The following is a 16167-nucleotide window of genomic DNA, read 5'->3' as shown; positions in this document are numbered from 1 at the left end:
GATTTGTCTTGCAGAGACTTGTTACCTCCGAGACAGACGAGAGGATGAAGAGTTCACCGCAACACAAAGCTGATGAAAGAAAGAAAAAGGAAAGAAACGGCAATCTCTCTGCAGCAGTCCTGGCATCTCGCAGGCAGCTTGTGAAGGAGCGAGCGTAACGCCTAGTCCTCCTTCTCTCTCTATTTCCTCTCCTCCGCTGCTCTGTTGCATTCGTGCGCTGCTTCCCTCTCTCTCCCTTTCTCTCAATCTCTCTTATTTGCTTGCTCGACCTCCCCACCCTCTTTCTCTCTCTCTACACTTATACACATCCATTTAAAGCTTAATATCTCTTGCAAATGCATCCTGCTCTACAACGGGTCATAGAGAACGAGGCGAAAGCTCAGGTTTCACACAACCTGACAATACTAGATCACACAATCTACTTGTGCCCTTTATTGCGACTTTACTGCATTCAGGCACATCGCATCCTCTACTCTTTCAACAGATCCTTTTATGCTGCTACACCTCTGTCAGCAGTAGGAGCAGCAGCAGAAATTCATTCTTGTTTCAGTTTCCTCAATTGCTTGCGAGCACAATGGGATGCCATCCCACTTTTGGAACTGGGCTGTAAGGAAAACTGTTGAAGAAGTCATCAAAATCTTTAAAAGCTCTGTCTGGGACACTGTAAAAAATGGTTTTGCTTCTTAAGAGTTTGTCTTGTTTCTAGTCAATATATACATATTTTTTAATCTTAAATCAAAAAGCATTTGTAGACAAGTGAAAGACTGTTTTGTTTGCAGAAATTGAGTGAAAATTTAGTGAGTTTTCCTTAAAACAAACAAAATAGTCGGCGCCAATAGCCGCACCCAGGTGCTCGCAGCGACCCAAGTTCAATTCCCGACTCAAGGTCCTTTGCCGATCCTTTCCCTACCACTGCTCCCAACACGTTCCTGTCTGTAAATCTCCACTGTCTTATCAATAAAGGCGAAAACCCCTAAAAAATAATGATTAAAAAAACAATCAAAATAATCTGTTATTGGGCTAAGTAAAATGATCCTATTACAATTTTATTTTATCTATTAAGAAGCATTTTTATAGACAAGTTCAAAAATTATTTTATTTTTTTTAGGAATGATCAGATAAAATTAAGTGAGTTTTCCCCTTAAACAAGCTAAATCTGCCGACGGGGTAAGTAAAATAATCTTATTCCAAACTGAAAAAAAGATCATTTTACTTACCCTAATAGCAGATTATTTCGCTTGTTTTAGAGGAAACACACTAAATTTTAACTTATTATTCCTAAAAATATAAAACCACATATTTTGTTTGTCGATAAAAATGCTTCTCGATTAAAAAATGTTTTAGATATTTTTGTACTTGAAATAAGACAAAAAACTGTAAGTATTGCAGTTGAGATGCGTAAGAGGTTTACATTAATAATTTATATAATTTATAATATAATAATAATAATAATAGACAATAACAATTTCTCTGTGTCAAAGATGAGACGTCCCGTCCCATCCCATCCCATCATTTGGTGATTGAAACTATATTATGAATGCAAGTAAATTGTCTACTATAACATTGAGGAAAAATAATGTTTAATTATCAAATATGAAGAAGAATAATTATAAAAGTGATTTGAAATGATTAAGACCTTGATGACAAATGGGTAAAAGCTTGTGTTTTGATGGCTAGTGGCAAGGTATGAAGTAATTAGTTTTTCGGGGATGCAATTTATTCTTTGAATAGAGTCTTTAAATGTCAAATCATTTTTGTTATAAATATGCATGAACCAGGCGGCATGGTCGCACAGTGGGTAGTGCTGTCGCCTAACAGCAAGAAGGTCGCTGGTTCAAGCTTTGGCTGGGTCAGTTGGTATGCATGTTCTCCCCGTGTTTACATGGGTTTCCTCCTTGTGCTCGGTTTCCCCCAGTCCAAAGACATTCGGTACAGGTGAATTGGGTAGGCTAAATTGTCCATAGTGTATGTATGTGAATGGGAGTTTATGGGTGTTTCCCAGAGATGGGTTGCAGCTGGAGGGGTATCCCCTGAGTAAAACATATGCTGGATAAGTTGTCGGTTCATTCGGCTGTGGCGACCCCATATTAATAAAGGGACTAAGATGAAAAGAAAATAAATAAATATGCATTAAACTATTTTCTCGTCTATAAACGTCTGTTACACTGAATTAAATGTTTTCTGTAAATCTTGGTAAAAATATAAGAGAGAATAAAAATTAGGCTGTATTACATTTAAAAACTTCCTCTTAGACCTGATTTCTGATAAAAAAAAATGTCATAATTTATTAATTATCAGTGAAACATTTGTACACACTTGACTGAATTTATCATTTTATCAAATATAGCAAATATATATTACAACCTTAACCCAGAAAAAGTTAGGACATTATAAAAAACACAATTAAAAAAAGAAAGAAGTGATTTCTAAATGTACTTTGAAGTTTTTTTTATTTTGTTTGTTTTTTTTTTTTTTTGCAGACAATACAACAGCACATTATTTAATGTGCTTCTTTTGATTTTTGTTTTTTTAAATAAACACATATTTTAGATTTGGTTCATGCAACACATAAAAAAGGTGAGACAGGAGCAGTTTAGGGCTATTAACTAGGCAAATTAATTAAATTATGTGATTTGAAACAGGTGATGTCAACAGGTGAATGTAATTAAGATTTGGTAAAAAAAAAAGCAGCATCCAAGACAGGCCTAGTCCTTTAGGAGCAAAGATGGGCCACGGATCATCAGTTTGTCAATATATGTACATTTGTTTCATTTCTTTTTTTGTATTTTGGGTGACTGTGGTAAACATTTTTTACAGTTTTTGTTGATGTTATTGTGTTATTCTAGATTTTTATACTAGTGTCACACAAATTTTATTCATGGAGACAATTACAAAGCACTGCAGTGTTTGGGTGTTCTGTGTTTGTCTGAGATAATTAGTCTACCGAAATGAGTATGAGTATATATTTTTATTTATTAATTTAATTGTTTAACCAGGAATGTCCCAATGAAATACAAAATCTCTTCAACCAGGGAGTCCTGGTCAAGACACACAGCATTAGACAAAGTAAAAAATATAAATATATTTATATATAATAAAAATGATTATAATAATAAATGAAACATAATACATAATAAACATGTCACAACACCTAGACACACAAAAATAGTATAAACCATAGTCAATTGTTAAAACGTGCAGTGTTCTAAATTGACAGTCTTTAAAATATATTATATTACAAAGTATAAAGCTGATCGGTTACTTCTTGTTACGAGACTCGTGGTGTACTCGCGAGATTCATTAAACTGGGTGTGTCAAGGCTGATTTATACTTTCGTCTGGAGCCTCGTTGCAAACCTCCACTGACGTGCGCTAACCTCACGAAACGGATGAGGCTTTTATACGTGACGGGTTCACCAATGAAATTATTTTTTTTTAAACGACAGGGGGCAGTAGGGTTGTGCCGATAGACGATAGTATTATGTATCAACGATAGGCAAAGATATCACAGATAGCTGAGACTTGTGATTTTAAAGACGATATTTAGCTCGTTTCGCATCGAAGTAAACCCATTTCATGTTTTACTTACATTTCTGAATAAAATAAAAAGTATTATTATTTTTAATCTTCATCATTAATTATAAATGAACCACAAATAATTTGACAGCTTCAGGTGTGTGCATCAACATCACTTGACCAACTCTCTCTCTTTCTCAGCAGCAGTTGAATCGAGCACTGCACTTGAGGACACAGCCACATCTCACAGCAAATTAATTTGCAACTTTGACAGAAACTTTTTGTAAAAAATGAAACAAACGAAAAAGAAAATGAATGAACTAAGCTGAAACCAGCATAAATCTTCTGGAATAAAATGTTTTGCGGTAATATATGATCATTGGTCATTTGAGACAGCACTCCTGCAAGATTCTCTCTTGTTTTCACAAAAAAAAAACTATTTATCTTTTATTTATATCCGTTATCAAAAGCCTATTTAAGTGTTAAGGTGGCCTATAGCCTATTTTTTCAGTGCATGCATTGTCTGCTTCTTTAAATACTCAGAATATTTGTGTCTTATTTATGTTTAACTCGATGAAATGATAAACACAGACATGCGCATTTGTTTAAAAAAATAACCTGTTTATTTAGTTAAAAAATGTTAGGCCTATATTTATTTACAGACCCTAAATGTATATTTTATTTGTTTAAACTAGCCTATATACATTAAATTACATTTCAACCTGCATTTTACCATTCGTTTTGGCTTTAACGATTTATTGAACTGATTATTATTAACTAATTAAAGAACATTTTACTGAGCTCAGTGAAAAGTTTCATCTGTAGGCCTACAGTCAAAAAATATTCTATGTCTAAAACGAAACTATTTCTGTGAAACAAATAAGTACACATTACACTATTGCACCCCGATATCGGAGATCTCACAGGGGGACGATTTGGCGATCTGAAAATTTTGTATATCGTCCAACACTAGGGGGCAGTCAAAAGAAACTAATCGTAAAATTAGACAGATTAACATAGAAGTAGGAAGTTTCCGGAACTACGTCATATCACTAATATTAATCTAATTATTTTAATAAATTATTTTAATGATTATAAAGATTTTTATAAACATTCAAGATGTTTCTTCAATCAAACCTTGAGGCATCCCTTGCTTTTGTTCACAGTTCTACCTATTAAAGTTTATAAAAATATTACTGACAACAGAACATTGCTGTACAAATATATATTTTTTAATTATGGAGAGAATAAAAGCAAGAAAAAAGTACACTTACTAAAATATACTAAAGGTTTTTTAGATTTAGGATCAAATATTCTTTTAAAGTTTTCAAAGAACTGATTTGTTATTTCATTTTGTTGAATGAATTTTTTATTTCATTCGTTTTGTAACTATTATATTGTTTTAAATTCAAAATTGATATATATACGTTAGTGTAAATATGTGAATATTACAATATGTGAAGAATGCATACATACCAATTAAAAAAAAGAACATCCCTGCATGAACCACAAAAGCTGTTGACAATTCACAAGAGTCGACTGTGAAGAGCTTCAATCTATAACAAATAAAGAATAAAGCATTTTAATTGGTTTTAATATTTAGCTTCAATTATGTGTGCAGTTTTGCAGTTATATTGGCTTAAAATGTAAAACTAAAAATATGGTAGGTGTGGCCAATTCTTTAATTGTTTCTATATAATCATCCATCTGCCCTGTTGTTTTCTAGATAATATCAGTATTGAATTGAAAATCTATACCGGTCAACCGCTAGTTTACATGCACAAACTGTCCTTTAGTCAGCATACTGTATTATTCATGAGGACAAAGGCTGAATTCAGCAGACTGACATTCATTCAGCATTTATAACGACTGCGCTTTCCACTGCTGCAACACACACGCATGCTGTACCCCAGCTAAAATAGAATTAATTCCATTGGTATTTATATCTGCCTTGTTTACCCTGTGGAATCCACCATTTAATAAAATGGCAGACTGTACACACATGCTCATAAACATTGTCTGGTTTCAATTATAGAGCAGGCATTAAATTTCCCAGTGAATTGTCACGTTAGGGACTGATTGACTGGATCTGCAATTCCATTTGAATCCACTAGTGGCACAAAAAAAATTACTTTATCTCCACTGCAAATTTATAGTCTCCTCTGGCACGTCTAATACTTTCGATCAAGCCTCAGTTGAAAATGAAACGCTCTCTTGGCGGCCTCCAAAGCCTACTTGAAGCAAGAAATAGTTGCTTCTGTAATTCCCAATGATGGCATTAGTTATGAGGATCGAACTGAAGGAGTTTTCAAGCCGTAACGATTGTTTTCTGTGGAAATATTGCGGTTTCCATATATACAGGATGGAGAGAAAAAACTGTAGTCTCTCACATAAGAGGAACTCCAGCATGCTGGGATAGAGTGAAGTAAGCCAAGAAGATGGCAGAATTGATTCCTGGATCCTCCAATCGATGGATGTGTTACACTCGGAGTCTACAAAAGGAATCCTGGGAACAAAACAGGAAGAGGTTAGTTTAAAAATAAAGAGAACAAAGCTGTGCTGGTGTTATTGTGCATCCAGAAAATCAAACACACAGTAATTTGTGAGATTTTAGATGTTATCTATTGTGGCTTATTAGAATCAAATTAGGACATGGAGAACACAAGGGTGGCAGAGCATGAGCAGATCTGCATGATAACATCAATAAATCACTGAGGGTGATGAAGCAATGAGGTGGAAAACCACAAGTAGGTTGGATAAAAAAAATGGATGTCAGTTTATATTTGCTTTGAGTTGTATGGGACATCTCTGAAATGGTCAGAATGTTCACATTAAAGGACTAGTTCACCCAAAAAAAGGAAAATTGCCCCATAATTAACTCATCAGTATGACTTTCTTCTGTCAGACGAAGTACTTTTAAAGATCACCCAGGCTTTTCAATGCCGTGTAATATAGTTGTATAGTTTTTGAAGCTCCAAAAACTGCATAAATCTGACAAGGAACTAACCCATATGCCACAAAAGGGTTGATGCCTTTGACACCTAAGGCAGGGGTGTCCAAACTTGGTCCTGGAGGGCCGATGTCCTGAAGATTTTAGCTCCAACTTGCCTAAACACACCTGCAGAGATGTTTCTAGAAAGCATAGTATGAGCTTGATTAGCTAGCCCAGGTGTGTCTGACTGGGGTTGGAACTTAATTTTTTGGTCCCTCTAGGACCGAGTTTGGTCATCCCTGCCTTAAGGAGTGAAATGATGAGTCACTGTAACAAAAGTATTTCTTATTTTCAAATTCATTCATTCATTTTCCTTCGCTTTAGTCACTGATTTATCAGAGGTTGCCACAGTGGAATGAACCAACAAGTATTCCGGCATATTTTTTATGCAGTGGATGCCCTTTCAGCCGCAACCCATACTGGGAAGCATTCATACACTATGGACAATTCAGCTATTCCAATTCACCTATAGTGCATTTCTTTGGACTGTGGGGAAAACCAAAGCACTCGGAGGAATCCCTGGCAAACATGAGAAGAAGATGCAAACTGCACACTAGGGCTGGGCGGTATATTGAGTTCTGGGGATATATTGATATGATTCCCCAAAGCATTGTGGAATTATCCAATATCGTTCTTATCAATAAGGTTTGAGGCCACACGTCCAGACCACTCCACTCCTCTTGCACAAATGTGCGCTTGTTCGAATGAATGATTCTCTCCTTGAGTCATACAAAAGATTTGTTAAATATGAACAAACTGTTCAAGAATGACCCATCATCACACGCGACATGGAGGAGCATGCAGTGCCGGTGTTGTATCGAAATCTGACTCCCCCTTGCGTGCAAGCATGTCACATAGCGCTTGCAGCTGTCACAGCGGTTTATTATCAATCATTTCTTTTGCAGTTGACAGCAAAAACAAACGTAGAAGCCTTGTAAAATTGACAAGCAGCACCTGAATGTGTTCAAAAGAATTTAAAAAACGCCAAAACGGGACAAATTTATACCGCATTTTGAAAGTGAAACCACCTTATATTCACTGATTATGAGTGCAGTATTTATTACATGACGGTCTCGTCTTTACATTTACATTATAACACACTTAGCTCTGCGTTCTGGTCTGTTATTGCATATTGACTTCAATTCCGATTATATTCTAATCATTGTATTTATTTATCTATTTATTTATTCTGTTTAAATGATTTATTTATTTTAGCCCCTTAACTGGAAGATTTGATTTGATTTGTGTGTTTGCCTAGAATACAAACAGTTTTAAACGATTATTAAAACTTAATAAAAAAAAACATTTGCACAGCATTTGTCTGCCAAACATTTCTTTTTCTATTTTAATATCTTGCTGTTAGCTACTCTTTAACCAAATGAGAATATAAGAATGATAATTATAATGATGATAATTACAGGGAGAGAAACCTCTGTGTTTGAATTATATTTTGCTCAAAAAATGTTTATTAAAGTTTTACTAAAGGTTTTAGCTCTCAAGTAACCATTTATGGGAAAATACCGGATATATATCGTATACAGTCATTCCTCCTTAATACCAGGATATGATTTTTTGCCCATACTGTCCAGCCCTATACAACACACATTGCCAACTGGCCCATCTAGGACTCGAACCAGCAACCTTCTTGCTGTGAGGCGACAATGCTAACCACTGAGCCACCGTGCTGCCCTTATTTATAAACTCAAACTCACTGAATTTCGGTGTCTGCACTGTTAACGATTTTGGTATATGACACAGTATTTAACTGCAGTATGAACTGTATTTATGCAGTGTGTCACTTTATTTTGAATTTGCATTGTGAAAATTGCTGTATATTTTACTGCAAAGTTATACATACAGTTCTATAAATACATATAGAGCAAGATAAATGGTGCTGACTGTATACGTCTCACAGAAGAAATTTGGGTAAAACTTTAGCTTATGTCACAATTCACGGTATTAACGAACCATTACTAGTTTATTAACTACTAATAAGCTTTTGATTATTTTTTAAGGTTTTTTATTAATAGTTAGTAAGGTAGAAGTTGGGTTTAGGTTTTGGGTAGGATTATAGATGCAAAATTAGATCAACTACTAATGAACAGTTAATATCTTAATAATAGGCTAGTAGTTAATTGCATGAATGGCATGAACAAACTAAAAGCTGTGGATGGCTTGAGGGCGGGTAAATTATGGGGTAATTTTCTTTTCTTTTTTCCTCATTGATTGATTATTCGCTCACCATATTATCGCCTTTGGCATGCTGTCTTATTAATAAATTACATAATGTTATATTAATTTGGCTTGTTTTGTGTATTTTCTAACTCTAATTACCCAATCTGTCTGCTTGTACAGTCACAGCGTGACAGATTCGCAAAAGTTTGTGCAAGTAAAAGTCACCCAAAAATAAAATTCTGACATCACACACTCACCACCATGTCATCCTAAATTGGGAAGACTTTCAGTCTTATATGAAACAAGCAGAGGTAATTAACACTAAAAAAAGACCACAAAAATGTGATGCTAACGGCTCAGTTATTAAAAATCAGCTTTGTTCTGTAGCATATACATATATTTGATGAAAATGATCTCATTCATACGTCTGCATTTTTAACAGTATGCAAACCTTTAGTCCTTTTATACTTAAATCAAGACATGTGTTATTGTTTGGACATATTCAAGTCAGATGTATCTACAGGATATTTTGGAAATGTCTTTTTTTTAGCAAATACTTGTTCAAAGTTATAGTTATTGGCCTTAACTTCAATCAAAAAAAAGTAAGTACAATGTATCCATATAGTTATATATATATTTCACAACATTTATGATGTTAGTACTGAGGAGAAAATAGGCTGGGGACAGGTTTGTTGGTATGAGGAGGTTTAAGGGTTGTTTAGGTGTACAGGATGGGTCAACAATGTAATTACAAAACTAATTACAGATGCAATTACCTGTTTATGCAAATCAAGTACAACATTAAAACATACATAATATGTAAACTGCACTATTTGATACATTTAAATATTCGTACACAGTAATTAAGCCCACAATATAAAGTGATGCCAAGTACTTCAATATGCAATATAAACTGTACAGGTAACACGAAAACAATACCTGGGGCTTCTGACGATACATTGAGGATGCAAGAAATTAAACATAGTTTATGACATTATTACTTTTAACCCACAGCTTCAGAAAATGCCAGAGTATTAAAAAAGTTACCTTAACTAGCCTGGAAGTGAGCGAACGAAAAGCTCATTTTCATTTTTGGGTGAACTATCCCTTTAAATGACAGGGCTCACTGCAACATTCATCAAAAAGTCATCGAAAATATCCGATCAAATCAACAACAAGACTTTAATGCAGTGATGTTGTCCAGTGCACGTCGAATGGTGATTTGCAAGGTGGGATGTAAACTTTAGGTGCTAGCAGGCTAAAGTTAGCATTATCTCCTATTGCACCTTCAAAAAAGTTTTTTAGCTGAAGTCGTGGCTCAAGTTGCTTCATAAAATCAAGTCAAAGACAAAGAGTTAAAGTCAAAGAGTCAAAATCAAGAGCTACTGGCACTTGGACAGTAAAAACAATATAAGCTGTACAGGCAACACGAAAATAATACCTGAGGCTTCTGACGATACATTGAGAATGCACAGAACTGAACATAGTTTATAACATTTTTACGTTTATCCCACATCCTCAGCAAATGCCACGATATTTAAGAAAAATGTCAACCTAAATAGCTTGAAAGTGAGCAAATAAAAAGCTAATTTTCATTTTTGGGTGAACAATCCCTTTAAAAAACTTTAAAAAATGGTGATTTGCAGGGTGAGAAGTAAGCTTTCAGTGCTAACAGGCTAACGTTAGCATTATCTTCTATTGCACCTTCAAGGAAGATTTTTAGCTGAAGTCGTGATCCTGGGTGATTCTTAAAATGCAGGTCAAAGGGCTACTGGCGCTTGGAGAGAAAAAACAAAATAAACTGTGCAGGCAAGACAAAAAAAATATCTGAGGCTTTTGGCGATACATTGAGAATGCCTGGAACAGAACAAAATTTACAACATTATTACTTTTAACCCACAGCTTCAGCAAACGAAGTATTAAAAAAAGTTAACTGTAATTGCCTGTAAGCGAGTAAATAAAAAGCTAATTATCATTTTTGGGTGCATTAACCCCTTTAAAAGACAGAGCTCACTCCAACATGCATTAAAAAGTCATCGAAAATATCGTTCAAATCCACAACGAGACGATGTTGTCTAGTCCGAGCTAATTGGTATTGTGCATGGTGGGAAGTAAGCTTTCAGTGCTAACAGGCTAACATTACCACACAGGTAATCTCCTATTGCACCTTCATAGAAGATATTTTGAGCTGAAGTCGTGGTCCTTAGTGCTTCATAAAATGCAAGACAAAAGCTACTTGTACAGTAAAAACAATATAAATGGTACTGGCAGCACGAAAATAAAACCTCAGGTTTCTGACGATGCATTGAGAATGCAGGGAACTGAACATGGTTTACAACATCATTACTTTTAACCCACACCCCCAGCAAATGCAACAGCATTACCAAAAAGTAATTTAACCCTAAATGGGCTAAAATTGACCAAATAAAAAGCTCATTTAAATTTTTGGGTGAACTATCCCTTTAAAAGACTGCACTCACTGCAACATTCATCAAAAAAGTCATCGAAAATATCCCTTCAAACCCACAACAAGACTTTAAAGCAATGAGGATAAATTTCCAACAAAACAGAAAGAGGAAAAACACAACATCGAGTTACTTACTGCACACATGGAGAGATGAATTATTGTCGGAGTGGCTGGAATTACAGTGCGAGCCGTTGCGTCATACTTCTGGAGTCTTTCTATGAATGATTGAAGAAGATGGGGAAAAGCTTTCCTGCAGGTCTCTGCACTTTACTGCAATATTTCACTCCACGACGGAAGCCAAAATACTGTAATACGTTAAAAATGCGCTCTAAATGTACACCAAATCAATCTGAGCTTACACCTATATTTAAATACACCCACTGCATAGCAAAACACTTCATTATAGCAATAAAATAATACCAGTTTGCACTATATAAGGTATTAAAAACAACATATACGCACTGCCAGCTCACAGTCTGAAATGTATCAGAGCAGAGCCGTAAAACCGAGCTGAACTGAGAGCATCACTGACTTTACTGGGAAAGCTTTTAAAGTGTTTCTCTGTTGTAAAGATGCATTTCATACCTTATAGGAGGTCAGGGAGGTGCAGAAAGAGTCCAGGACCTGAGAGCAGCAATCGAATGCACTGAAAACATCCATTTCAGCCTCCTACTGCTTCATAGGGAGGAGGTCTACAAGTCTACAAAGTCAAAGCACATGTAATTTTATACCTAATTATAGCAGTGATGACATTTTGTAACCTTCTAAAACTCACCCCAAATGAAATATGCATAAACATCATGGTTTTTAATAACCAGAGACTTCCTAAAACGTTTCAGCGCATAATGGCTTTAGGTGAGAGAAGCATAGTGCTGAATATGTATATGTTTTATGCCTTCCTGTGAAATGTATTTCTTTTTCAACTTCCAAGTGTGGTTTAATGAACAGAAAAGTTTTTTGGTATATTTTCAAACAATATTTTAATAACTCATTTCTAATAAATCATTTATACACTCATTTAATAAAATACCCATAGAATCAGGAGGTCCATGATTGACCATATATGGCTTGTGTCGTGAATATTGCTGGCAGTGTTGCCAGATTGGGTGGTTTTGAATTTGATTGTGTGGTTAAACAAAAATGGCTTAGGCGGGTTGACAAAATTTGGCCGGTTTTGAAACAAATTTTATAAAAATTTATTTTTTTTACAAAACGGAACTGTGTGCTCTTACTCTATTCAGTTAGTAGTGACCAAAGTGTAGTGCAAGCTGCGATAGCCCACCCGCAAGCAGGTGAAGGAACGTTATATCAAAACCTGACTCCCATTCACGCGATGCGCCTGCAGTTAAACTCACAGCGGTTAAAAGAAATATCCATGTAGTCACTCTTCAAATATTCTGTTTTTTAACTGTGTCTTATCTTATTGTAAGTTGTCCCTGTACTAGGCGCCTTGACGTTGCGCCTTGACATTCTTGAGCACTGGATAAAATTGTTCTGCCTAACTGAGCTGAATATTTGCACGTATTCATAACCCATGTAACCCTGAGTATGATGTATAAAAGCTGGGAATACCCCAGTCTTCTTTAGAAGAGAGCAATAAACTGTTGGATTCACATCTCTCAGTTGTTGTTGCCTTCCTGGAGCTCATCATGACACTTTTATCGATCATTTTCCCCACAATTGACAGCCAGAACGAACTGAGAAGCGGCAAATAGATAAAAAAGGCAGAAGACAGTACATTCGCGAAATGGACGTTAGGGTTGGGGCGATAGACGATCGATGCCAACATCCATCGGCGATGGCCAATAGACAACAAGATGCTGAACCGGCATCGCCAATCCTCCACCCCGTCCCCATCTCAAACACACTTGTGAAAAATACACACTCAGGCCCCGTTTGCACTAATTTAATATTAGTGTTAAAATGGCATTTTAGAACGAAAATGATTCACATCCACAGTTTTACCTAGAATTTCTGAACAACCCTCCGTCCTCTGAAAACGCACATCAGGTGACCACACAAACACACAGACACAAGCTCACTGCAGAGCCTCATACACACAGCCAAACACTAGCTATGTTTCCATCCAAAAATGCGAATGAACTTTATGCGCAAAACTGGATTATCTCATAAAAGTTGTGCGAATGAAGCAGCGTTTCCATCCAATGAGTCAATGAGAACACAATCGTCACTTCCTGATTAACTGCCGCCAAATATCAACAGTAAAAACTGCATCAATCTTTTCTAAATGAATGCGCCTCAGAAGACAATCCTGACATGCAGTGAGCGCGCAGTGGCGTTTGAAGGTGTCAGACGCAGAGCACAGGCACTCGTGATTCTGAAGGTCATTAATAATATAATAACACTAATACTGAAACGGTAAGGCGTTTTAGAATGACCAAAACAACATTTCAGATGTTTTATAATGTGCTCAGTCTGACGTTTTGTCCATTCACACACATTTTAAGCATCACATGATCTCTTTTAACAAAATCACATGACCTTTTATAATGCGCATGATGGAGTTTGTGCGGTAAAACTGTTTCCATTGTAGTTTATGTGCAACTTTTCCTTTCGAATAAAAAGTTTATCCTACTCAGTTATGCGCATAAGTTTTTTATGCGCATTTTCAAAATGTATGCGCATCATGGAGTTTCCATCAACTGTTTTTTTTTATGCGCATATGCAAAATGCAATAGAATAATAAAATAGGTGGATGGAAACATAGCTACTGTCATGCGCTCCTCTGAGCTTCAGTGACAGAGAGCAGTGCACGTCAGAAAAATTATCAAAGATGTAGAGCTGGATTGCGTCTCACTATAGTTGTTAAAAGTGATATTCAGACATCCCAAGTCTCCCGGTAAGTTCCCTAAGTTTCTATGCATTTGCATGACTCACAATGCCTGCAAACGAGTGATAATCTATCAGAAATTGTGCGTCTCCCTGCCGGTCCTCATTGGTCGACATTGCCCAACACTAATGGACGTACATGCATTTTATTTAATAATTAATATTTCACTGACAAATGTCATAAGCGCAGTATTACAAGTCGAGAGCGCATTCATGTAATACGAGCGAGCAAACGCGCCAGTTTCCTCTGTTCATGGACAAAACTCCTCGCGTGCGTTCAAATCACTGGCTACTCACGTACGAATGATCTGCACTCAATTTGTGCCATGTGTTTCCTCTTCCTTTCGTGCTTTTGTTCTCCTGAGATCCTCCTGTTAATTTGTTATCCTAGGAATGTTAATATGGTACATATATAGCTACACTTTTTACCTACAGGTAAAGGTACGTTCGATAATAAATACTAGTGTTAGGTGTACTAGTACTAGCAAAGAGCTTAGAATGACCAAGAGGCGACGCTCTAGTGTAATTTGGGAAACAGCGGCCATTTTGGAATGAAAACTCCATTAGAACAACAGCATATTATAAGTCTGTAAAATAAACTATTAAAAGTGCTGATGATTGTGATAGCAAGTGTTGTATTGTCGTCTTTCAGGTTATATCTCAGCTTTAATGCGCTTTTTAAATAAATAAATAAAAAACAAAGCAGCTGCTTGCCATTGCAACAGTAATGAGATCCAATGGACGGCCGATCACTTTCACTCCAAAATTGCGGTTTCCAGGGCTGTTGCTGGGCGCTGCTGTTGCAATGGAACGTTCTATTGAGTGTCGCCTCTTGGTCATTCTAAGCTCTTTGGTACTAGTGTTAAGTGTTAGGTATACTGCCTATGTTTAGGCTAGTAATATTTGCAACTTCAGCATACTGTAGGTTTAAGAATAGTGAATTGACAGCCAGAACAAACTCAGAAGCGTTGCCTGATTGACAAGCAGCAGCTCAATGTGTTTAAAAGAATGTAAAACGGCAAATGGGACATCTAAAATACTTTGTTTTAATTTTACAGGATAACGCAAAGAATTTCTAAACTATTTAAATATAATCTTTAAACAAATAAATCAACAATATATAAGCGATTAGGTAGTGTAATCTACAGAACAGTTGGGATGTTATGTTGCAATTTTACTATTGTGGTTCTGTGACTGTTGGTGTTTGTTGCTGTAAGGTTAAAAGGTCTGACAAATAAAGTAACTTAGTTAATTTCTGATTTAAATAAATTAAAATTGATTAAAAATAATAATCCAATATTTTGGGCATTTTTTGACTGTTTGGGTGGGGTTTTGGACAGCTTTTGGGTTCGAAAATGTCAGCTATATCTGGCAACATTGCATGCTACTCTTACACATACACAGCATGCCAAACGCTGAACGCAACAAATATAAAATCAGATTAAAGTAAATTTTTCTCACCAGATCTGTTAAGAATAAAGGCTAAAATATAATTTAACGTGACAAAAGAGAGTCAGAGAGATTTATCGTGTTGCATTTTGAAACTATAGTCAAATAAAACACAGTCAGGAATTAATATCAACCTCTGCATTAAGACATGACAGTTGAGCTGAGTGATTTGACAAGATTCAGCAGTCACATGTTTGTGGAAACATAGACATCAAATTTCCCAATAAACACGATAAATTAACAAAAGATGTAACTAAACATACCTTATGCCTCATCAGAGTGAAAAGAAATAAGTGTGTAATCTGTAAATCTTGCATTTTGCGTCCTGAGTCCAGTTTGAACGTGCCTCGTGCTGTCGTTGTCCTCGCCTTTTCAAAATAAAAGTCCCATATAGATAGTAAGTGAAATGTACACTTAAAAAGAAATAAGGGAGAAAAATTATCATTGTTTTCCCATTAGAAAACGTTGTTGCTTATCGTTGTTGCAAGAGGCGAGCATATTAAAGTACCCAAGAACTCTAAACTAAACATATGATTTTGTTAGCTCACATTGCCAGTTTTGTGGTGAACAATTCATCTGTGCATGTCATTAAGAAAACAAAAACATTTGTCCTTAGTCTTTAATTTAAATCTGAAAATGCACTTCTTGTTTGTTTTCAGTTTATTTGTCAGATTATGTGATTTTGAGGTAGGTCTATTGGGAGTGGCTAACATAAATTA

At 35.7% G+C, this 16167-nt stretch overlaps 1 protein-coding gene across 4 annotated transcripts in view; it reads right to left on the bottom strand.

Annotated features, from left to right (window-relative positions):
* The window catches only part of kcnd1 (potassium voltage-gated channel, Shal-related subfamily, member 1), a 137386-nt gene extending 121564 nt beyond the window's left edge, over positions 1–15822 (bottom strand). Inside the window, exons 1-5 of one of the 4 annotated variants that reach the window (XM_073908937.1) lie at positions 15712–15822; positions 11735–11849; positions 11285–11454; positions 5906–6021; positions 4992–5071 (exon numbers count right to left, since the gene is read on the bottom strand). The gene's annotated coding sequence lies outside the window, so the exon portion shown is untranslated. Of the gene's footprint in view, positions 1–25; positions 527–4991; positions 5072–5905; positions 6022–11284; positions 11455–11734; positions 11850–15711 lie in introns of those variants that run through there. The other 3 variants (XM_017357258.4, XM_073908938.1, XM_005166707.6) reach the window with 3 other exon arrangements.
* Between the last annotated feature and the right edge of the window lie 345 nt (positions 15823–16167).

The sequence above is a fragment of the Danio rerio genome, chromosome 8 (assembly GCF_049306965.1).
Source record: "Danio rerio strain Tuebingen ecotype United States chromosome 8, GRCz12tu, whole genome shotgun sequence".
Classification (NCBI taxonomy): Eukaryota; Metazoa; Chordata; class Actinopteri; order Cypriniformes; family Danionidae; genus Danio; species Danio rerio.
The sequence above is the reverse complement of the archived record's forward strand: the minus strand, read 5'-3'. Positions and strand labels throughout refer to the sequence as shown.